The sequence below is a fragment of the Sceloporus occidentalis genome, unplaced genomic scaffold, assembly GCF_023333645.1.
Source record: "Sceloporus occidentalis isolate IW3139 unplaced genomic scaffold, rSceOcc1.0.p SCAF_2, whole genome shotgun sequence".
In the NCBI taxonomy this organism is placed as follows: Eukaryota; Metazoa; Chordata; class Lepidosauria; order Squamata; family Phrynosomatidae; genus Sceloporus; species Sceloporus occidentalis.
Window position 1 is genome coordinate 158,078,163 of NW_028316982.1, and position 16,547 is coordinate 158,094,709.

A 16,547-nucleotide genomic window follows, 5' to 3' on the forward strand; every position below is an offset into this window, starting at 1 on the left:
TTGCCTGATGAAGAAGTCAGTGGAGCCTTGAAAGCTTGCAACATGTATATTGTACATTTTGGTTGGCCCAATAAAGGCATTACTGTTTGGTGGATTTTTGATGTTATTGGATTTGCTATATGGCCAACACAGCTACCCCTGGATGTTTTGTAGACAGTACAGTTGCACAGATAGATGGCACCACTGTACCATCTTCCTGCCCCCAGAAAAAAAAAATCACTGGATGAACTTCGTGCCAGTCACTGGCTATTGGCCTTAATCTACTTTATATTCTTGTAAAGATAACATGGGCAGAAACAACGGAGGAATACTATTAAATTCCACCTTCTTAAGAGAAAGGTGAGATCAAAAGGAAAGAAAACAGGTGGCCTTAAGAAAATTAAGGATCAGCACTTCTGCACTGTTTGCAGTATAGAGATAACAACACGTCTCACAAATTTGTTACAATCTCTTTCTGTTAATCAATTTTTACACGAAAAATCACTATTCAAAATGTTGAAAGCAAAAGAATTTGGTCAAAAGCACCAATGCCTTAAAAATATAGCCATTCTCTTTTGACTGCTGGGTGAGAATTCAGTTATTTCCCGCAAAGTGAAGAAGCGAGTGCTATTTCTTCCACATTCACAAGATCATCCCCTCAAAACTATATGCACCCTCCTTTTTTCAAATTACCACCCTGATTTGTCCTGTTATTTTATCCCACTTTAGCTTTGTGTGTTTACCCTTCATGACACCAAATGGGCTTGAAGCTGTAGCTTGTTTCTCTACAAAGCAGAGAACATTAATATTCGGTTGCTCCGGCTCCCTTTAGGAAGGAAAAAATCATTACCTTTCAGATTGTGTTTTGAATAACAAACACAGATCCTTCTGGAAGAAACTTGTCCCAGTGGGGATTGAGAAAGGATCAGAGTTAAGCACTGAAACATGCAATTAATTCCCATTAGGGGATTAGGGCACTCGTGTTCACTTTGAATCAGAAAAAGTGAATTGTGAATTAAATTGTTCACAACCAAGAGGTTACTTGTCAGAGTTAATAAGTTAAAATATAAAAGGGGAAATGAAAGCACACATTAAAATCTCCATAGCTAGTAGAACATCTGTCTGCAGAAGATATGCTTCATTTACATTAAGCAATTTCTCTACTGTGGATATGGAGCTATGCTGTTTTTGGAGAAAGGGGGGCTAAAAGTTTCTGGGGGAAGCAGTCTTCTCACAACTGAAATCAGAGAGCCCCTCCTCATCCATTCATCTATCAAAGAGAACACAGACTTTGGGCATTTTGTTACAATTGATTCTGAGAGGCAAGAGGTCCCCAAGATCCTGCTTAATGCTTAGGAATATGGTTTCCATTATGGCTCCCACTTGCTGACATACTGTTTCATAGAAAGGAAAAGCCAATGGGGGAATTGATGTTTAAATCAAGGCCAGTGGTTATGGCTGGAGTCCTTGACCCACCTGTACATAAAACGCAACAAGTCAGAACTTGTAAAGTCCATGAAAGATGGTGACCTAACAAGGACTAATGCACAGCCGAAATTCTTAGTAGTGGAAGTAATGAAAGATATGAAAGCACACATCTCCCTCTTTCTCTAATAGATGTAATGATTCTATCTGCTCTAAAATTAATAATATATATTTTAAAAACCTTTTGCCAAACGATTCCCTGCTGCCCCAAAGCTCCAGTGACATTCTCTGGTGTGGGGCCAGCTTTCAGAGAATGACTACCCTGGGCAGGGAACTTTTTGGCAGTCATCAGTTCTACAGTGTTTCCATATAAGACTTAAGAGTGGCTGGTAATGTAACTTCAAAAGCACCTTCTATGTAGAAACTGAATCACCCAGCATGCATGATCACTGCCCATGCTAGCAGAAGGGTTCTGGGTGTAATAGTGCCAAATGTTACTTTTCAAGTACTAGAAAATGGTAAAAGACACTTAGCGGTCTTTCCCTCTCCTAGCTCACTGCAGGCACAACAGCCAGCAAACATCAATCCATGGATCCCATCCCAAAACTCTCCTCATCTGAGCCCCAAAGCCCCATCTGAGCCCAGCTCACTGACTCCTACATCTGGTCCTATCCGTGACATGTTCATTGATCTTAGCAAAGCAATTACCCTCCTGTGGCTCTGGGCATTTTCTAGTGGGTCAATGGGGCTACCACTGTGGGAGTATTTTTTATGCTATTCCAAAGTGGCAGATAAATGTAAAATAAGTGTGACAAACTCAGGAATTTCCATGTTCTACAATCCCAAGCACAAAATAATCCATTCAGCTGCATTAAAAGGTAGTTTAGCCATCTTGTGGCAAGAATAAAGAATGGTGTTTGATACTGTTTTATACAATGAACTCTCAAAGAAACCAAAACAAAAAACCCAAACAAATAGCAGTCTATATAAGTGGAAGACTCAGTGACAGAAATATGCGTCATTTTCTAACCAAAGGAGAGAAAAGCTGATAGTCCCAACACTTCATCAGCTTTACCTAGAAAGAAATCGGCCCTTATAATATGTACCTCCAGGATAAAACAACCTATTGAAAAGATATTGTCATGAAATATTCATATTGCAGCCATTAAAGTTTAATATCCTGGGAAAATGAGTGAAATCTGTATGTCATCTCTTCAAGCTATTTCTTTTAACTACAACTGACAGCCTATCCAATTGTTGGTGAAGCTTATTTGCTTAGGACTGTATTTTAGAAGAGCAAAGCAAGAAGGATGGAAAATGCAGCACACTGTGTGATGTGAGAGAAGGAAACAGCTGAAAACATGATTGCAAAACCACAGTAAGGTGGTTACCCAAACCAACTAAGATTAGATTGTAATATTCTGCATTTGTTGCAGACTACTAATTCAACCACTTTTTAGTTGTTATAACTGGACTTTCTTTTTGAAGGGACATTAAAAACCAATGGGACATGCAACATGCTGTTGTGTTACCTCTGCAGAGAACACCCTAGGCAAACTCTCAGCAAGCCACAACACCTTCAGCTTCAAACCCCACTTTGTTAAATAATAAAGTAATAAAATGTACCTGTCCTAAGGGACTGCTATATGGTTTACAGATAATGTCAATGAATAATTCTATGAACACAGCAGGGCTTCTTTCCAAAATAACCACATACTGGAATGTTTTAAAAGGCACTATATGAAAAAATATTTATTTTAAACCCTAAGAGTGCCGACCGTGATTTGGCATATACGGAGCAGGATCATCTAAGCCACCACATAAATCTCTGTGTCCTCCGCTGACAGTCAATCAAATATATAGGAGAAAGGAAATGGATGGGCTCAGGTCACCACTGGGGTTAGCCATACCTGCTACTGATATTCCCAGAAAAGCAGTTCTTCCTCTCTTTTTATTCCAGGTGGCAGTCAATTTATTCTGGTCACTGGCCAAGTTGGTGAGGAGATTCTGGCATTTGGAATCCAAAAAAGTAACATAAGCTCAAAACTGTGCCAAGCATATGCACCTAGAATTCTCTCCCCTCAAGAGCTGGACCACTCCAATGTGAGGATAGTGGGAAGGTTTTGCCTTCATGACCCTTTAAATGCACCATCTTATTTTCTGTGAAGAGGGAAAATACTTGGAAAGAAACAAATGGGACCATAATGTGTGGAGACTAAAACTCCTCCTAGAGATCAGACAGCCTGACCTGGTAAGGTTAGCCTAATTCTGCATCTCTCATGGAATGCTATGAACTGGCTTAGATTCATAGATGGACACCTCCTCCATTTATACGTCCTGTTGTTGTTAACTGCCCTTGCTTCACCCTCAGCTCATGGTGACTCTATCCTCCACTGCTCTCCTTGAGTCTTGTACAGTGGACCCTTGTTATAGGCTGGGATTTGGTTCCAACATCCCCTGTGGATAACAAAATCCGTGGATGCTCAAGTCCCATTAAACATAATGACATAGCAAAATTGTGTCCCTTATAAAAAATGGAAAATCAAGGTTTGATATTTGAAATTTATACTTTTTTTGAACATTTTCAAACTGTGGATGCTTGAATCCGTGTATAAAAACCACTGTATAAGAAGGACCGACTGTAGTTTCATGCCTGTGGTCTCCCTAATCAAGTCTATCCATCTAGTATGCACGCTTCCTCTCTTTCTACTGCCCTCCACCTTTCCTAGCATTATTGTCTTTTCTAATGAGTCATGTCTTCTCATCATGTGGCTAAAGTACAACAGCCTTAATTTGTTCATCTTGGCTTCCAGGGAAATTTCTAGTTTTATCTGCTCAAGAAACCACTTCTTCGTCTTTTTGGGTGTCCATGGTATCCTCAGCATTCTTCTGCAACACAACATCTCAAAAGAGTTGATTTTCCTCTTATCTGCTTCTTTCACTATCCAACTCTCGCATCCATATATTGTGATGGGGAATACAACCTCTCCTGCTAATAGATTAAATTGTTTCAGAAAGTTTTGTGGTTTTGCTTACAATCCTATAGCACCATATACTACTTCCAAACAAAAGACTACTTGATAAATGGTTCTGATTCGTAAGGGTTCAGTCCATATTTGAGCCCTACGTGTGCTGTTGTAATGGCTCCAGAGATGCTATCATTTAAATGGTTTACCACAATCCAGTATTGCATTCTCTTTTCCTTCTTTTAAATACTGTACAGTAACATTATTTTCCCTTGAGAACAAAAAATCTTTGCTGTTGGCTCAGTGACCAGATATAGTTACATATTAATTCTTCAGAAGTTTTTGAAAACTGTAGGAAACAGGTGAAAAAACAAAATGCCTTGAACTTTAAACCTGAGCTCGGTCTGTTTGAATAAAGTGAGTTTTAAGGTCACTCTTCACTCAGTGCTAACTTTCAAGGAGGACCCACATGCCAGAAGAGACTCCAGGGACTGCATCCTGTTGGCTCTTTGATGCTTTCATTTTGTAATGTGCTATTTTCTTTACAGAGCAGACAACGGGCTTCCTGCTTGGGCCGACCCCTCTCCAACCTCGCCAAATACCTCAAAACCATTTATGGCAAAACACCTTTCTTACATTAGCCAGGGAGGCACCAATGGAAACCACGGTCCCTTTGAAATCAAGAGGTTAGAGTCTCCTCTCAGCAGTCGCCTGCTCCGAAACTATATAGTCCTGGTTTGTGAAAACAAACAGCATTACAACTTCTGGTATGATAACACGGACGATACCTGTAACACTGCCCAGTATCTCACTTCACAGACTGTTCCATACTCTTCTCTCCTGCTCATTTGGTGGTTTATTGGATGGACTTTTTTTTTTTTAAACAAGATCACTATTTACTTTGTTTGTAACATACCTTAAGGGTCAAGCAGTCCCCAAGGCAGCTAACAGTATGAAATTGTTTTAAAACATCCAAATCAATAAGAGTGTGATACATTAAAACATGTTGAACACCAGAGAAGCCTGAAGACAAACCACATAACATGTTCTGCAACCTCAATCAATAACTAGATGTCTGGTTGCATGTGACAATCCCCATTTTCCAAGAACCAAATGAGACTGTATAAATGATATATCCTTCAGTATCATCATACTGTGCATCAGGATTTTATATAAGACTGTTTGATATAAAGGACAGAGAGCTGAATTTGACAACGAGGACAGACAAATTCAAATTCCCACTATGTGGGTGATCTTGTACCTCTCTGACCAGCAGTTGTAAGGGTTTGTTGTTATTATTTTTGTTGTTGTCATTGTGTGCTTTCAAGTCATTTCTGACTTACTGTGACCCTAAGGTGACTCTATAATGGGGTTTTCTTGGCAAGATGTTCAGAGGAGGTTTGCCATTGCTTCCCCTAAAGCTGAGAGCATGCAACACCCAGCAGGTTTCATTGCCAAGATGGAATCAAACATGGGTCTCTAGAGTCATAGTCCAACACTCAGGCCACTACGCCACACTGGTGAAAGGATAGAGTGCAGAAAAGCAGCCTGGCCTCCTTCTCATTTGCAGAAAAAGTAGACTGTAAGTGTGATAAATATGCTTACTCAACACATGTATAAATTTTACACCATATGAGAACCACCGATTTGATCTAAGGGATAGACAGCAAATGTTCAAACGAGCACTAGCATTTAAGACCAAGTGGAGAGGTCCCAGCTTCCACCTCCTCCTCCTCTGCTTTGCCATTATTTATTGCCACATTTTTAGTGCAGCAGCATGATACAAGGCCTAGTTGCCTTGCTAGGCCTCTCTGGGCTCGGGGGGGGGGGGGGGGCTCGGGGTGGAGCCTCCACTGATGGCAGCAAGGCCTACTCCACTGGCAGCAGAGCTGCGCAGGGCCTCAGCCACTAGCTGGGACCCAAGAAAGGACGCCAGGGCAGCAAGGCCTCCTTCAGCAGCAGAGGAGTCACACAGGGCCTCAGCCAGCTGACCGAGACCAAGGAAAGAGGCCGGGGCAGCAAGGCCTCCTTCAGTGGCAGAGGAGCCATGCAGGGCCTCAGCCAGCTAGCTGGGGCCCAAGGAAGGAGGTCGGGGCAGCAAGGCTTACTCCATGGTGGCGGAGCCACATGGGGCCTGAGCCAGCCGGCTGAGACCCAAGAAAGGAGGCTGCGGTGGCAAGGCCTACTCCAGCGGCGGTGGAGCCGCACGGGACGGAGCCAGCTGACTGGGCCCTAAGGAATGAGGCCGCAGCAGCAAGGCCTCCTCCTGAGGCACCAGAGCCACGTGGGGCCCAGCCAAGTGGCTGGGCCCCAAGCAGATAGAGGGAGGCCACTGCAGCAAGAAGCATGAGCTTTCCTAGACTAAAGTCTGCTTCCTCAGATGCATTTAGTTTCACAGGTACAACAAGATCTCTATATCTTTGAATTCTACATCCTGATTTGTATTTTATTATGTTTGTTGTTTTGTGCCTTCTGTCTAGGAAGAATGCCAAAATCTTCCCCATTTTGACAGTTTTTTTGTAAATAAGCATTTATATTATTTTTTTAAAAAATATATATTAATATTTTTGGCTTTTAGTTGGTTGTGCCCTCCATTTTTCATGAATATCCTACAGTTTGGGCAACTTTTGTCCCACATTTGTCCTACATTTTGTTCTGGTTTGGTAGTAGCAAATTATGGCAACCCTGTGTACAGGCAACAGGTCTATCAAAAAGAATGATACAATCATCTCTGAAAAGAAATAAAAGAAGGAAACACATAAAACAACTGTCTTCTCACAAACTATCCTGAAATCATGCATCAAGGTCCAAGGTACAATTTTCTTTAGTTAATTAGTTATTTTTAAAGCAATCTGTTATCTGTTGCTGTTGCTGATAGCCATGGGTATCTTGTAATGTTCCCTTTAAAAAGCCAGACAATTACTGGCAGAAGCCTATCCACCAAACTGATGTTGTCCTTCCCAGCAATGGCAACAGTGACAATGGGGGTGGGAGGATTTCCAATACCAAGAGCCTTGACAGGCCAGCATCAAAGGCTGGCACACAGGCAGAGTGGGGGCATGGTGTCCGCATGACGCACACCCCGACTCTGCCCGCATAGCAGCATGATGCCATGCACCCTACCACATGGCGGACAGCGTTACGGCACTCCTCTGGCGTTGCATCCAGATGATGCAGTGCTAAAGGAGCACTGAAAAACCATGGCACCGGAAGCTATAGCACCCTTTCTGCGGCACAAAAAGGAGTCGCTTTTTGCAGCTCCATTTTGTGCAGTGGAAAGGCCAGATCGGGGCTGTAGCATGTAGTTGCCACAGCCCCAATCCGGTGCTGAAAGGGGCAGCTGCAGGCCACCCCTTAGGAGCAGTCTGTTCAGCCCCCAAGTCCCTAAACTGCATCTGTTCTTGATCACTGAGAGCAACACTCAAGACATCATTGTATTAAATCAGTCTCTGAAAACCTTGACTTATTTAGGTATTTTGGACTACAACACCCATCATTGTTGACCACTGGCTGAAATGGATGAGAACTGCAGCCCAACCTATCAAACAGTTCCTACAGTAGAGAAAACAATATTAAGGGGTAAGTGGGCATTTCACACAGACACCTATATTTGTAATTGATTTCCACAATGCAAAGGAGAATCCATTGGACAGTAGAGGGAAGGAAGCATTGCCATTTAAATACAGGACACAGAGAAGTGGAGTGCAATGGAAGGTTCTAATAATTTCCCAGGGATATACAGATCTTTCCTATCATGAGAGACCTTGGCTCCCTGAATTCCTGACTGTTGGTCATCCTGCCTCGGGTTTCTGGGAATTAAAGTCCTAAACACCTGGAGGACCAAAGTTTGGAAACCACTGCTATAGGTAATACAAGAAGTGATCAGTTAGGTCTGCTTGTATCAATATACCACAACTATATACTTCAAGGCCAATTAAAACTGGATCCGGAAAAAATTACTCACAGTTTTTGTTTTAACAGGTGGCCATGGCTTCCCCCTCAGAGATTTTTGCTTTTATTTATATTTTGTTCATAGGGTAATCTTTGTATTTCATACCGCCCTCTGAAACCCTGAATAAATAACCAAGCAATCTGCCACGGCGGTCACATCTTGAAATCTAAGTGCTATAAAGACTATATTTTGCTATTTGAGTGCATCCAAGTTTTAAGATCTGTGAGGGAGGGCTTGCTCCTGATCTCTCCAGCAACACAGAGACATCTGATGTGGACATGGGAGACAGCTTTGTCTATGGCTGCTGCCAGGTTGTAGGACTCTCTGCCACAGTAAGTTCAGTTGGCCCTCTCTGCAGTTTTTCCACCAGCAGGCAAAGAACTACAGTCAGCCCTCTGTTTTCGTGGGGGCTCCATTCCGGAAGCTACCCCCCCAAAAAACGGAGACTCACAGATATTCAAGTCCCATAGGCTTGAATGGGGCGCATGTCACAGGGGCACACCCCATTGAAAATAATGGAGGCTACCCCTCTTTGAATATTCAATATCGCAGATCTCAAGTACGTAAGAAAGGAGGGATGACTTATTTATTTACTTGATCTATATCCTTCTTTTCTCTCAAAATAGGTTTTCAGAGGTTATTTAGGCAGGCTTTTGGTTCTTGTGGCAGAAGAAGCTTTTAATGGGATATGCTGTGGTTCTATCTTTTCTATTATTTTTAAAAATGTGTTTTAACCTTTTTTAACTTTGTATTTTAACAGAATTATTATGGTTTTTAAAAACTTCTCTATTAAGTTTTTCTAACTATACTTTGTTGTAAGCCGCTTTGAGTGCTCTGCTGGGAGAACTGACTAGAAAATAAATAAATAAATAAATAAATAAATAAATAAGAAGAATAAATTATTTAAGCTATTCCCTATTCCAGATATCCAAAGGTAGCAAATATATTTGGCAAGGTTGGCTCAAGCAGCAGGAATAAAGCTCCTCCACATCAGTTGCTCTTATTATATAAGAAATGTACTAAGAAAGAAAGAAAAATTTGTTCTCTTCACCAAGTATAAAACAAATTATGGAACATATCAGGACCAGGTCCAGAAAAATGTTCAGTTTATTAGTCCTTCTTACGTAGACAAAGTTGTTGTTGTTGTTGTTGTTGTTTTGACATACCTTTCACCCTATGATCCTCATGTCTAGCGTTAAGGTCTTTACATCAGAATCAATTCAGAGCAGTTCAGAGCTTTTTCATTCTGAGAGCTCTGAGTTGGAATTCAGGCCAGAGCATGTTAGCGGAATTAATACTTCTGTTAAAGGGGAAGAAGATTAACTGCACCAGAGAAGATGTTTAAAAGAAGCAAGACTCAGGGAACTGAATAGGGAATAACTTGGAACTATTAAAGTACTGTAACTACTGTAACCATGGCCTGTTACAGACTGCCAAAATAAAGCTGCTTTGGGTCTCTTTGGAGGTATGCTGTTTAAATGATGCATGCATCCTAAGAGTCCGGAAGTCACGCCAAAGCACACTCCATTCCTAAGCACTGGAGGGCAGCTTTGGTGCAGCTTCCGGATTCTTAGGATGCCTGCATCATTTAAACAGCATACCTCCAAAGAGACCTGAAGCAGCTTTATTTTGGCAGTCTGTAACAGGCCCATATGATCTGTGAAACAATCTTGAAAAGATACAAGCTCAACACCTGCTTGTAAATAAAGTTAATATTTAATTGTTTCCAGAAGAGTATTGGCCTGAGTGAATTTATAACAATAACTTTACAAATAGCACGCTACCAAAAAGAAAACACATGTAAGAGAAGGACACTGGGCCCCCCCAACCCTAATTCATTTAAAGGAAAGTGTACAGTTGGCTCTTGGTAGCTGCGAGGGATCCGTTCCAGATCCCCTCCCCACAGATACCAAAATTCGCAGATGCTCATGCCCATATTGTCCCCAATAGCAATGCATGCGTGTGACAGTGCCATCACTGACTACAACGGGACTTAATGGTGACATAGCCACATGCACGCACCACCAAAGACACAAGGGGCTGTCCCTAATGTGAATGTAGCCGTGTGCGTAGGCCGCCATTGCAGATAACATGGACATGCTATCCGCAAAAGCTTGGATGTGCAGATGGCAAGTCTGCAGATACTGAGGGGCAACTGTACTAAGAGTAGAAGTGGGGCAAGTGTCAAAAACCAAGCGGTCTTTGGATGCTTATGAGGTGAAAAGACAGCCTTAAAGCATTGATGGGAAGACTGCCTTGGTCACAGGGGGACTTCCATTCAAACCACTACCGGATACTTGGATATCCCTACAAATACTGACATCTTAACACTTTCCTTTCCACATGTTTTACCACCAGCTTCACAGGTTGCTTCTCAGCTGTGAAATCCCTTGTAGTTCTCCTTATGCACCACATCTTTCTTTTCAGACTAACATTTGATAGGTGGGGGTTGACCCAGAAGAGAACTTATTTTAAGTAACAATGTTCTATCTAACTCTTTCTACAATGATACTCCTGCTTGCAGATGCAGAATAGAAGCGGGCCTCTGGACAGATCAACCATAGAATTATGGCTTTTGGAAGTATAGTATAGCAAATACTGTATTGTTTAGGGAAAAAAGGTCATTCTTCAGGAATGTATTCATCAAGATTAAACACATTCACTGCCAAAAGGGCATGGCAGTTATTCTGCACAGCCCTCTCAAAAGATACTGTTAGAGAAAAAGATCTTTGGGATGGTTGATGTCTCTTGTTACCGGTGGTTCTGAACTGGTACCAACTGGAACAGATGTAGTCTTCTCAGCTACTCAATATCAAAGTAACTTCAACACAGATTTTCACTCAAATGAGGGTTTATTAACTTTGTTGCTATTTACACTTTACAGCAAGCTACTATACATCTATACTCTTTTAGAGTCCATGCGAGAAGCTTGAATGTGACATCAGTCTTTGTTCTCTCACAAGATCAACTTTCCCACCAAGTGGACACACCTCTTTCCCATGAAGTCACCACACTACACAAAAGCATAACAATAATACATTTGTTGATATTATGTCTCAGCACATGTCCTTGAAGACTTGCTCTTCCGGGCCTAGACTTTCTGGCCTTCAACAGGAACCATTTTAAACCTTAGTTAACCATTGACACATCTGAACATTTTCAATACAATTTAGAAATATATTTTAACATGCCCCTCCAAAATGTACAGATGTGGAATAACACTGTGTATTTACATTTATATCTTTGTGGAGTTAAGGAACCATACCAATTGCACAAGAAAGTTGTTCATGTCTTTCTCCAGAAAGTGCCTTTGTCAAAACATCTGCCAAGTTATCCCTTGTGTCAATGTACTCTATCTTTAGGATACCATTCTGAACTAACTCTCTTACATTCTGGTACCTTACTCCAATGTACTTAGTCCTGCACTTCAAATTCTCAGCCTCTGCCATCCCAATACATGATTGTGAATCCTCAAAAACCAAAGTAGGCTCAGTGCAATTTTCTCCCAGATCACTTAACAACTGTCTAATCCAAACTATCTCTCCAGACAAATCAGACAATGCAGCAAATTCTGCTTCTGAAGTACTAAGTGCTACACAATTCTGTTTTCTACTTCTCCAAACAACTGGACTACCTGCAAACTTAATCACAATTCCTGTTATTGACTTCTTTTCTGCCTCACTTGCAAAAGAACTATCTGCGTAACACACTAGATTCTCTTCACTTCCTTGAAACACAAGCTTCTTGTTCTTGCTACCTTTCAAATACCTCAAAACATGTTTCACAGCCGTCCAATCATCCACCTTTGGACTATTTGCACTTCTACTCAATAAACCAACTGCAAAAGAAATATCAGGCCGTGTATTGTTAGCAATGAACAACAAACTACCAATTACACTTCTGTACAACTCAGGATTATCAAACAATTCAGCAGACTCTGCACTGGCATAACCAGGAGTCATTGGGCTTTTCACAGGCTTTGCATCCTGCAATCCACACTTCTCAATCAGCCTCTCAATCTTTTTCTTCTGACTCAACAGACATCTGCCATCATCTGTCCACTCTACTTCTATCCCTAGGTAAGCTTTCAGATTTCCCAAGTCCTTCAATGCAAACTTCTGAGACAATTCCTTTTGTACCTCTTGCACTTCTTGTTCTGAATTAGCTGTTACACAAAGATCATCCACATAAATCACAAGAACTACCCCTCCTCTAGTGTAAACACAAGCATCTGCAACACTTCGTTTAAACCCAAGCCTTTCAAGCTCAGCATGAATACACTGATTCCAGCAACGTGCACTTTGTTTCAAGCCATACAACGCTTTATTCAACTTACACACTTTTGTCTCAGTATTACTACCAAAACCAGGAGGTTGTTCCATGTAAATTTCCTCCTCAAGCTTAGCATTTAGGTAAGCCGTCTCAAAATCAAAATGCCTTACCACTTTTCTTTGCCTCACAGCTAATGCAAGCACTAATCTCAAACTTTCTGGCTTTGCAGTAGGTGAGAAAGTTTTGTCAAAATTCTCAAACCTTTGCTGTGTGAACCCTTTAGCTACCAACCTGGCTTTGTACTTTTGACTATTATCAGGCATTTCCTTCTTCTTATAGACCCACTTGCAACCCACAACCTTGTGGTCTTTAGGCCTATCAACAATATCAAAAACCTGCTTCTCAACTAGAGACAAGAATTCTTGGTCCATAGCAGAAAACCATTTGTCTTTCTCCTCCTTAGGAAACTTCTGCAACTCTTCAAAACTCTCAGGCTCATCAGCCACTGCACAACAAGCAGTTGCAGTCTGAACAACAAATCTGTCAGGAGGCTTTCTCACTCTCTGAGACCTCCTAGGAATCAACACCTTTGTTCTACCTCTCTCATCCTCACTTTCTGAACTAGTTTGCACCTCAGTGTCCTTCTTTGACACAACTTCAAACTGACTTGTGGTGATGGGTGTGTGTAGTGTTGGCTGTGTTTGAGTGTGTTGTGAAGTACTGGGTTTCTCCTCCTCTGGAGACATTGTGGACATTGTGGGCTGTCTTACCCCTCCATTTCCAGCACTTTGCCCCAGTCGCAGAAACACTTCCTGATTGGAATGCAACCTCTCCCAGCCAGAATGTTTCTCAAAATTGGCACTTCTGGACAACAAAATTCTCCCATGACCCTGGTAAAATTTATAACTGTTGCCAGAATAACCCACAAACATCAACCTTTTCCATTTACGTTCACCCTTCTTTCTGAATTTTGCTGGCACAAACACATTTGCAAATTGCCCAAACACCCTCAGGTATTTTAAGTTTGGTGGTCTACCATGTAGCATCTGATAAGGTGTTTGCTTCACGGCTGAATTCCACACCCTATTTGCTATATGGTTAGCCATTAAAACTGCTTCACCCCAAAATTTTTCAGAAACATTAGCATCCAATAACATACAGTCTTTCATCTGCTTCAAAACACCAATACGTCTCTCTGCCAACCCATCTTCCTGTGGAACTGCAGGATTAGTGGTGTTGTGACGTATACCTTTCTTCTGCAACCAATTCTTAAGGTCAGAAGATAAAAATTCGCCTCCTCTGTCAGTGACCAAAGAACCCACTTTGTACTCAAATTGGCGCTCTATTTGATTCACCCAGTCTTTGAAGACTTCAGCAACCTCACTTTTCTCCTTCAAGACTTTCACATAGGAGTACCTTGTGTGCCTGTCTACAATTACCAGAAAATACTGACTTCCCCCAACAGTTTTAGTTAAAGGCCCAGCCAAATCAGCATGCACCACCTCAAACGGCCTTTTGGTGACACATTTTGTTTGCTTGGCCACTGGAAAAGCTTTCAATTTGATCTTACTGCAAACAGAACAATCAAGATGATTAGGACAAGAATTCATTTTGAACTCAGGACAAACCTCTCCTAGCTTTTCCAAACCTGAAAACCCTATATGACCAAACACTCTGTGAAAATAATGTGCACAATCTGCATGTAAAGGCACATTACTGACACTGGCACACTCAGCTTTATCAAGCATAAAATACAATTTATTTTTCTTTTGTGCTTTTGCACATACCTTGTTCCCTTTGCTAATTATGCATTTATCTCCTTCAAATTTCAAAGCATACCCATCTGTTGTTAATGCAGACACACTAACAAGACAATTCTTCAATTTGGGAACACACAAAACATTTTCAAAATCTTCCCCAAAACTAGGAACATGTACAGTACCCATATGTTTTACCTCTCTGGGAACACCATCAGCCATTGCAACAGACTGAACATTTGACACAGACTTAGCTTTCAAGAGCTTATTGTCATTACACATATGGTTAGAAGCCCCAGAATCCAGCATCCAGACTGAACTCACTGTGGCTGCTTGATGGGCTTTGCAGTCATTGACCCCAGCCACAACTGCCGCTCCACTCCTGCAACTAGCACCTTTTCCCTGCTTCTTCTTCGATGCTGCCAACTTCCAACAGTTCTTTTGGACGTGCCCTGGCTTCTTGCAATAGAAACAAGACTTGGACACTGCAGCCTTCTCCTGCTGGCAATTCTCCACAACCTCCAGTGGGTTGAATACCTTTGGTATCTGTCGCTGCTGCCTCTGGAGCCCTTCTGACTTCCGTCGCTGGCTCTCCTCCAAGACGCGCGCCGACACCAACTCAGCAGTCATCTGGTCTTCAGTCATCCCTTGGAAGCTATGCAATATGTGCTCAAAGTCTTGGGACAAACTCCCAAGCAAGATGTACGCCTTTTGCTCCTCAGGCAAGGTGACACCTCTCAGCTGCACTTGTGCAAACAGGTCATGCATTTCCTCCAAATGCTTCTCAGGATCTTGGTTACTTTGCATCTTGCAAGCATATAACCTTTTGCAACAGAGCATCCTGGACAAGGCAGTGCTACTTTCATGCACATTCTTCAAAGTGTCCCAGACAGCTTTAGCACTAGTCTTGAGCCTCACATGATTAATCTGGTTAGGCTCAACAGTGAGTAAAATTGTAGCTCGTGCCTTTGAATCATCAGCACGTGTAGCCTCAGTAGGACCTTGTTCCACAACACGCCAGAGACCCTCACGGACCAACAGCGATTCTGTGTAAACAGCCCAAGAGCTGTAATTGTTGTTGTTTAACTTGGGAAATCTTGCTGCCGCCTCCATGATTCAAAGCAAACGGCAAAACAGCCAAGAGTCCCAGCAAAATGTCCAACAAACACTGTTATCTTCCCATTTGCCTCCCGGCACAGGACAGATGAACAACACAGAGCTAACTTACAGCTGGAAGAAAAACTCCACAGCAGATTCTCAGTGGAACAGGAACTTCAGCAACAGCAGACCCTCCAGAAGACCATCTCAGCACACCAGCTTGGCAACCATCCTGGGAACCATCCTCAGGCAAACCATCTCGGCAACCATCCTAACCATCCTCTGCTACCACTTGTTAGAGAAAAAGATCTTTGGGATGGTTGATGTCTCTTGTTACCGGTGGTTCTGAACTGGTACCAACTGGAACAGATGTAGTCTTCTCAGCTACTCAATATCAAAGTAACTTCAACACAGATTTTCACTCAAATGAGGGTTTATTAACTTTGTTGCTATTTACACTTTACAGCAAGCTACTATACATCTATACTCTTTTAGAGTCCATGCGAGAAGCTTGAATGTGACATCAGTCTTTGTTCTCTCACAAGATCAACTTTCCCACCAAGTGGACACACCTCTTTCCCATGAAGTCACCACACTACACAAAAGCATAACAATAATACATTTGTTGATATTATGTCTCAGCACATGTCCTTGAAGACTTGCTCTTCCGGGCCTAGACTTTCTGGCCTTCAACAGGAACCATTTTAAACCTTAGTTAACCATTGACACATCTGAACATTTTCAATACAATTTAGAAATATATTTTAACAGATACTTTTTGTCTCATCACTACTCAGTTGTGCCCACTGTCATAGCATGCACACGGTCAGATTGTTTTCCTTTTTCCTGGCAGCTTTAGTTCTCTCCCACCCATGCCCAGGTTTCCTTCACCTTTCTTGTCTATGCTGAAACAGCCAGTCCCAGCCGTCTTCTACAATATGCTCCATCACTAGTCTTTGCCCCACAACAGTTGGATTTGTTTGTAGTCCTAAAGTGGTTTACATCTCATCCTCCTTTATCATGTACTCACCTTATACTTTTCTTTGTTCTGCCTTCCCTGCCCTTTCTGCTCCTCTGGACCTAACAATTAATTTTCAC

General features: G+C 41.9%; 1 protein-coding gene across 4 annotated transcripts in view; it reads right to left on the reverse strand.

Annotated features, from left to right (window-relative positions):
* The window catches only part of LOC149319183 (gamma-glutamylaminecyclotransferase-like), a 107,010-nt gene that overhangs the window by 8,099 nt on the left and 82,364 nt on the right, over window positions 1-16,547 (reverse strand). The window contains exon 1 of one of the 4 annotated variants that reach the window (XM_089511227.1): window positions 3,315-3,367. The exons of the other annotated variants lie outside the window; for them this stretch is intronic. The gene's annotated coding sequence lies outside the window, so the exon portion shown is untranslated. Of the gene's footprint in view, window positions 1-3,314; window positions 3,368-16,547 lie in introns of those variants that run through there. 4 annotated transcript variants of the gene reach the window in all.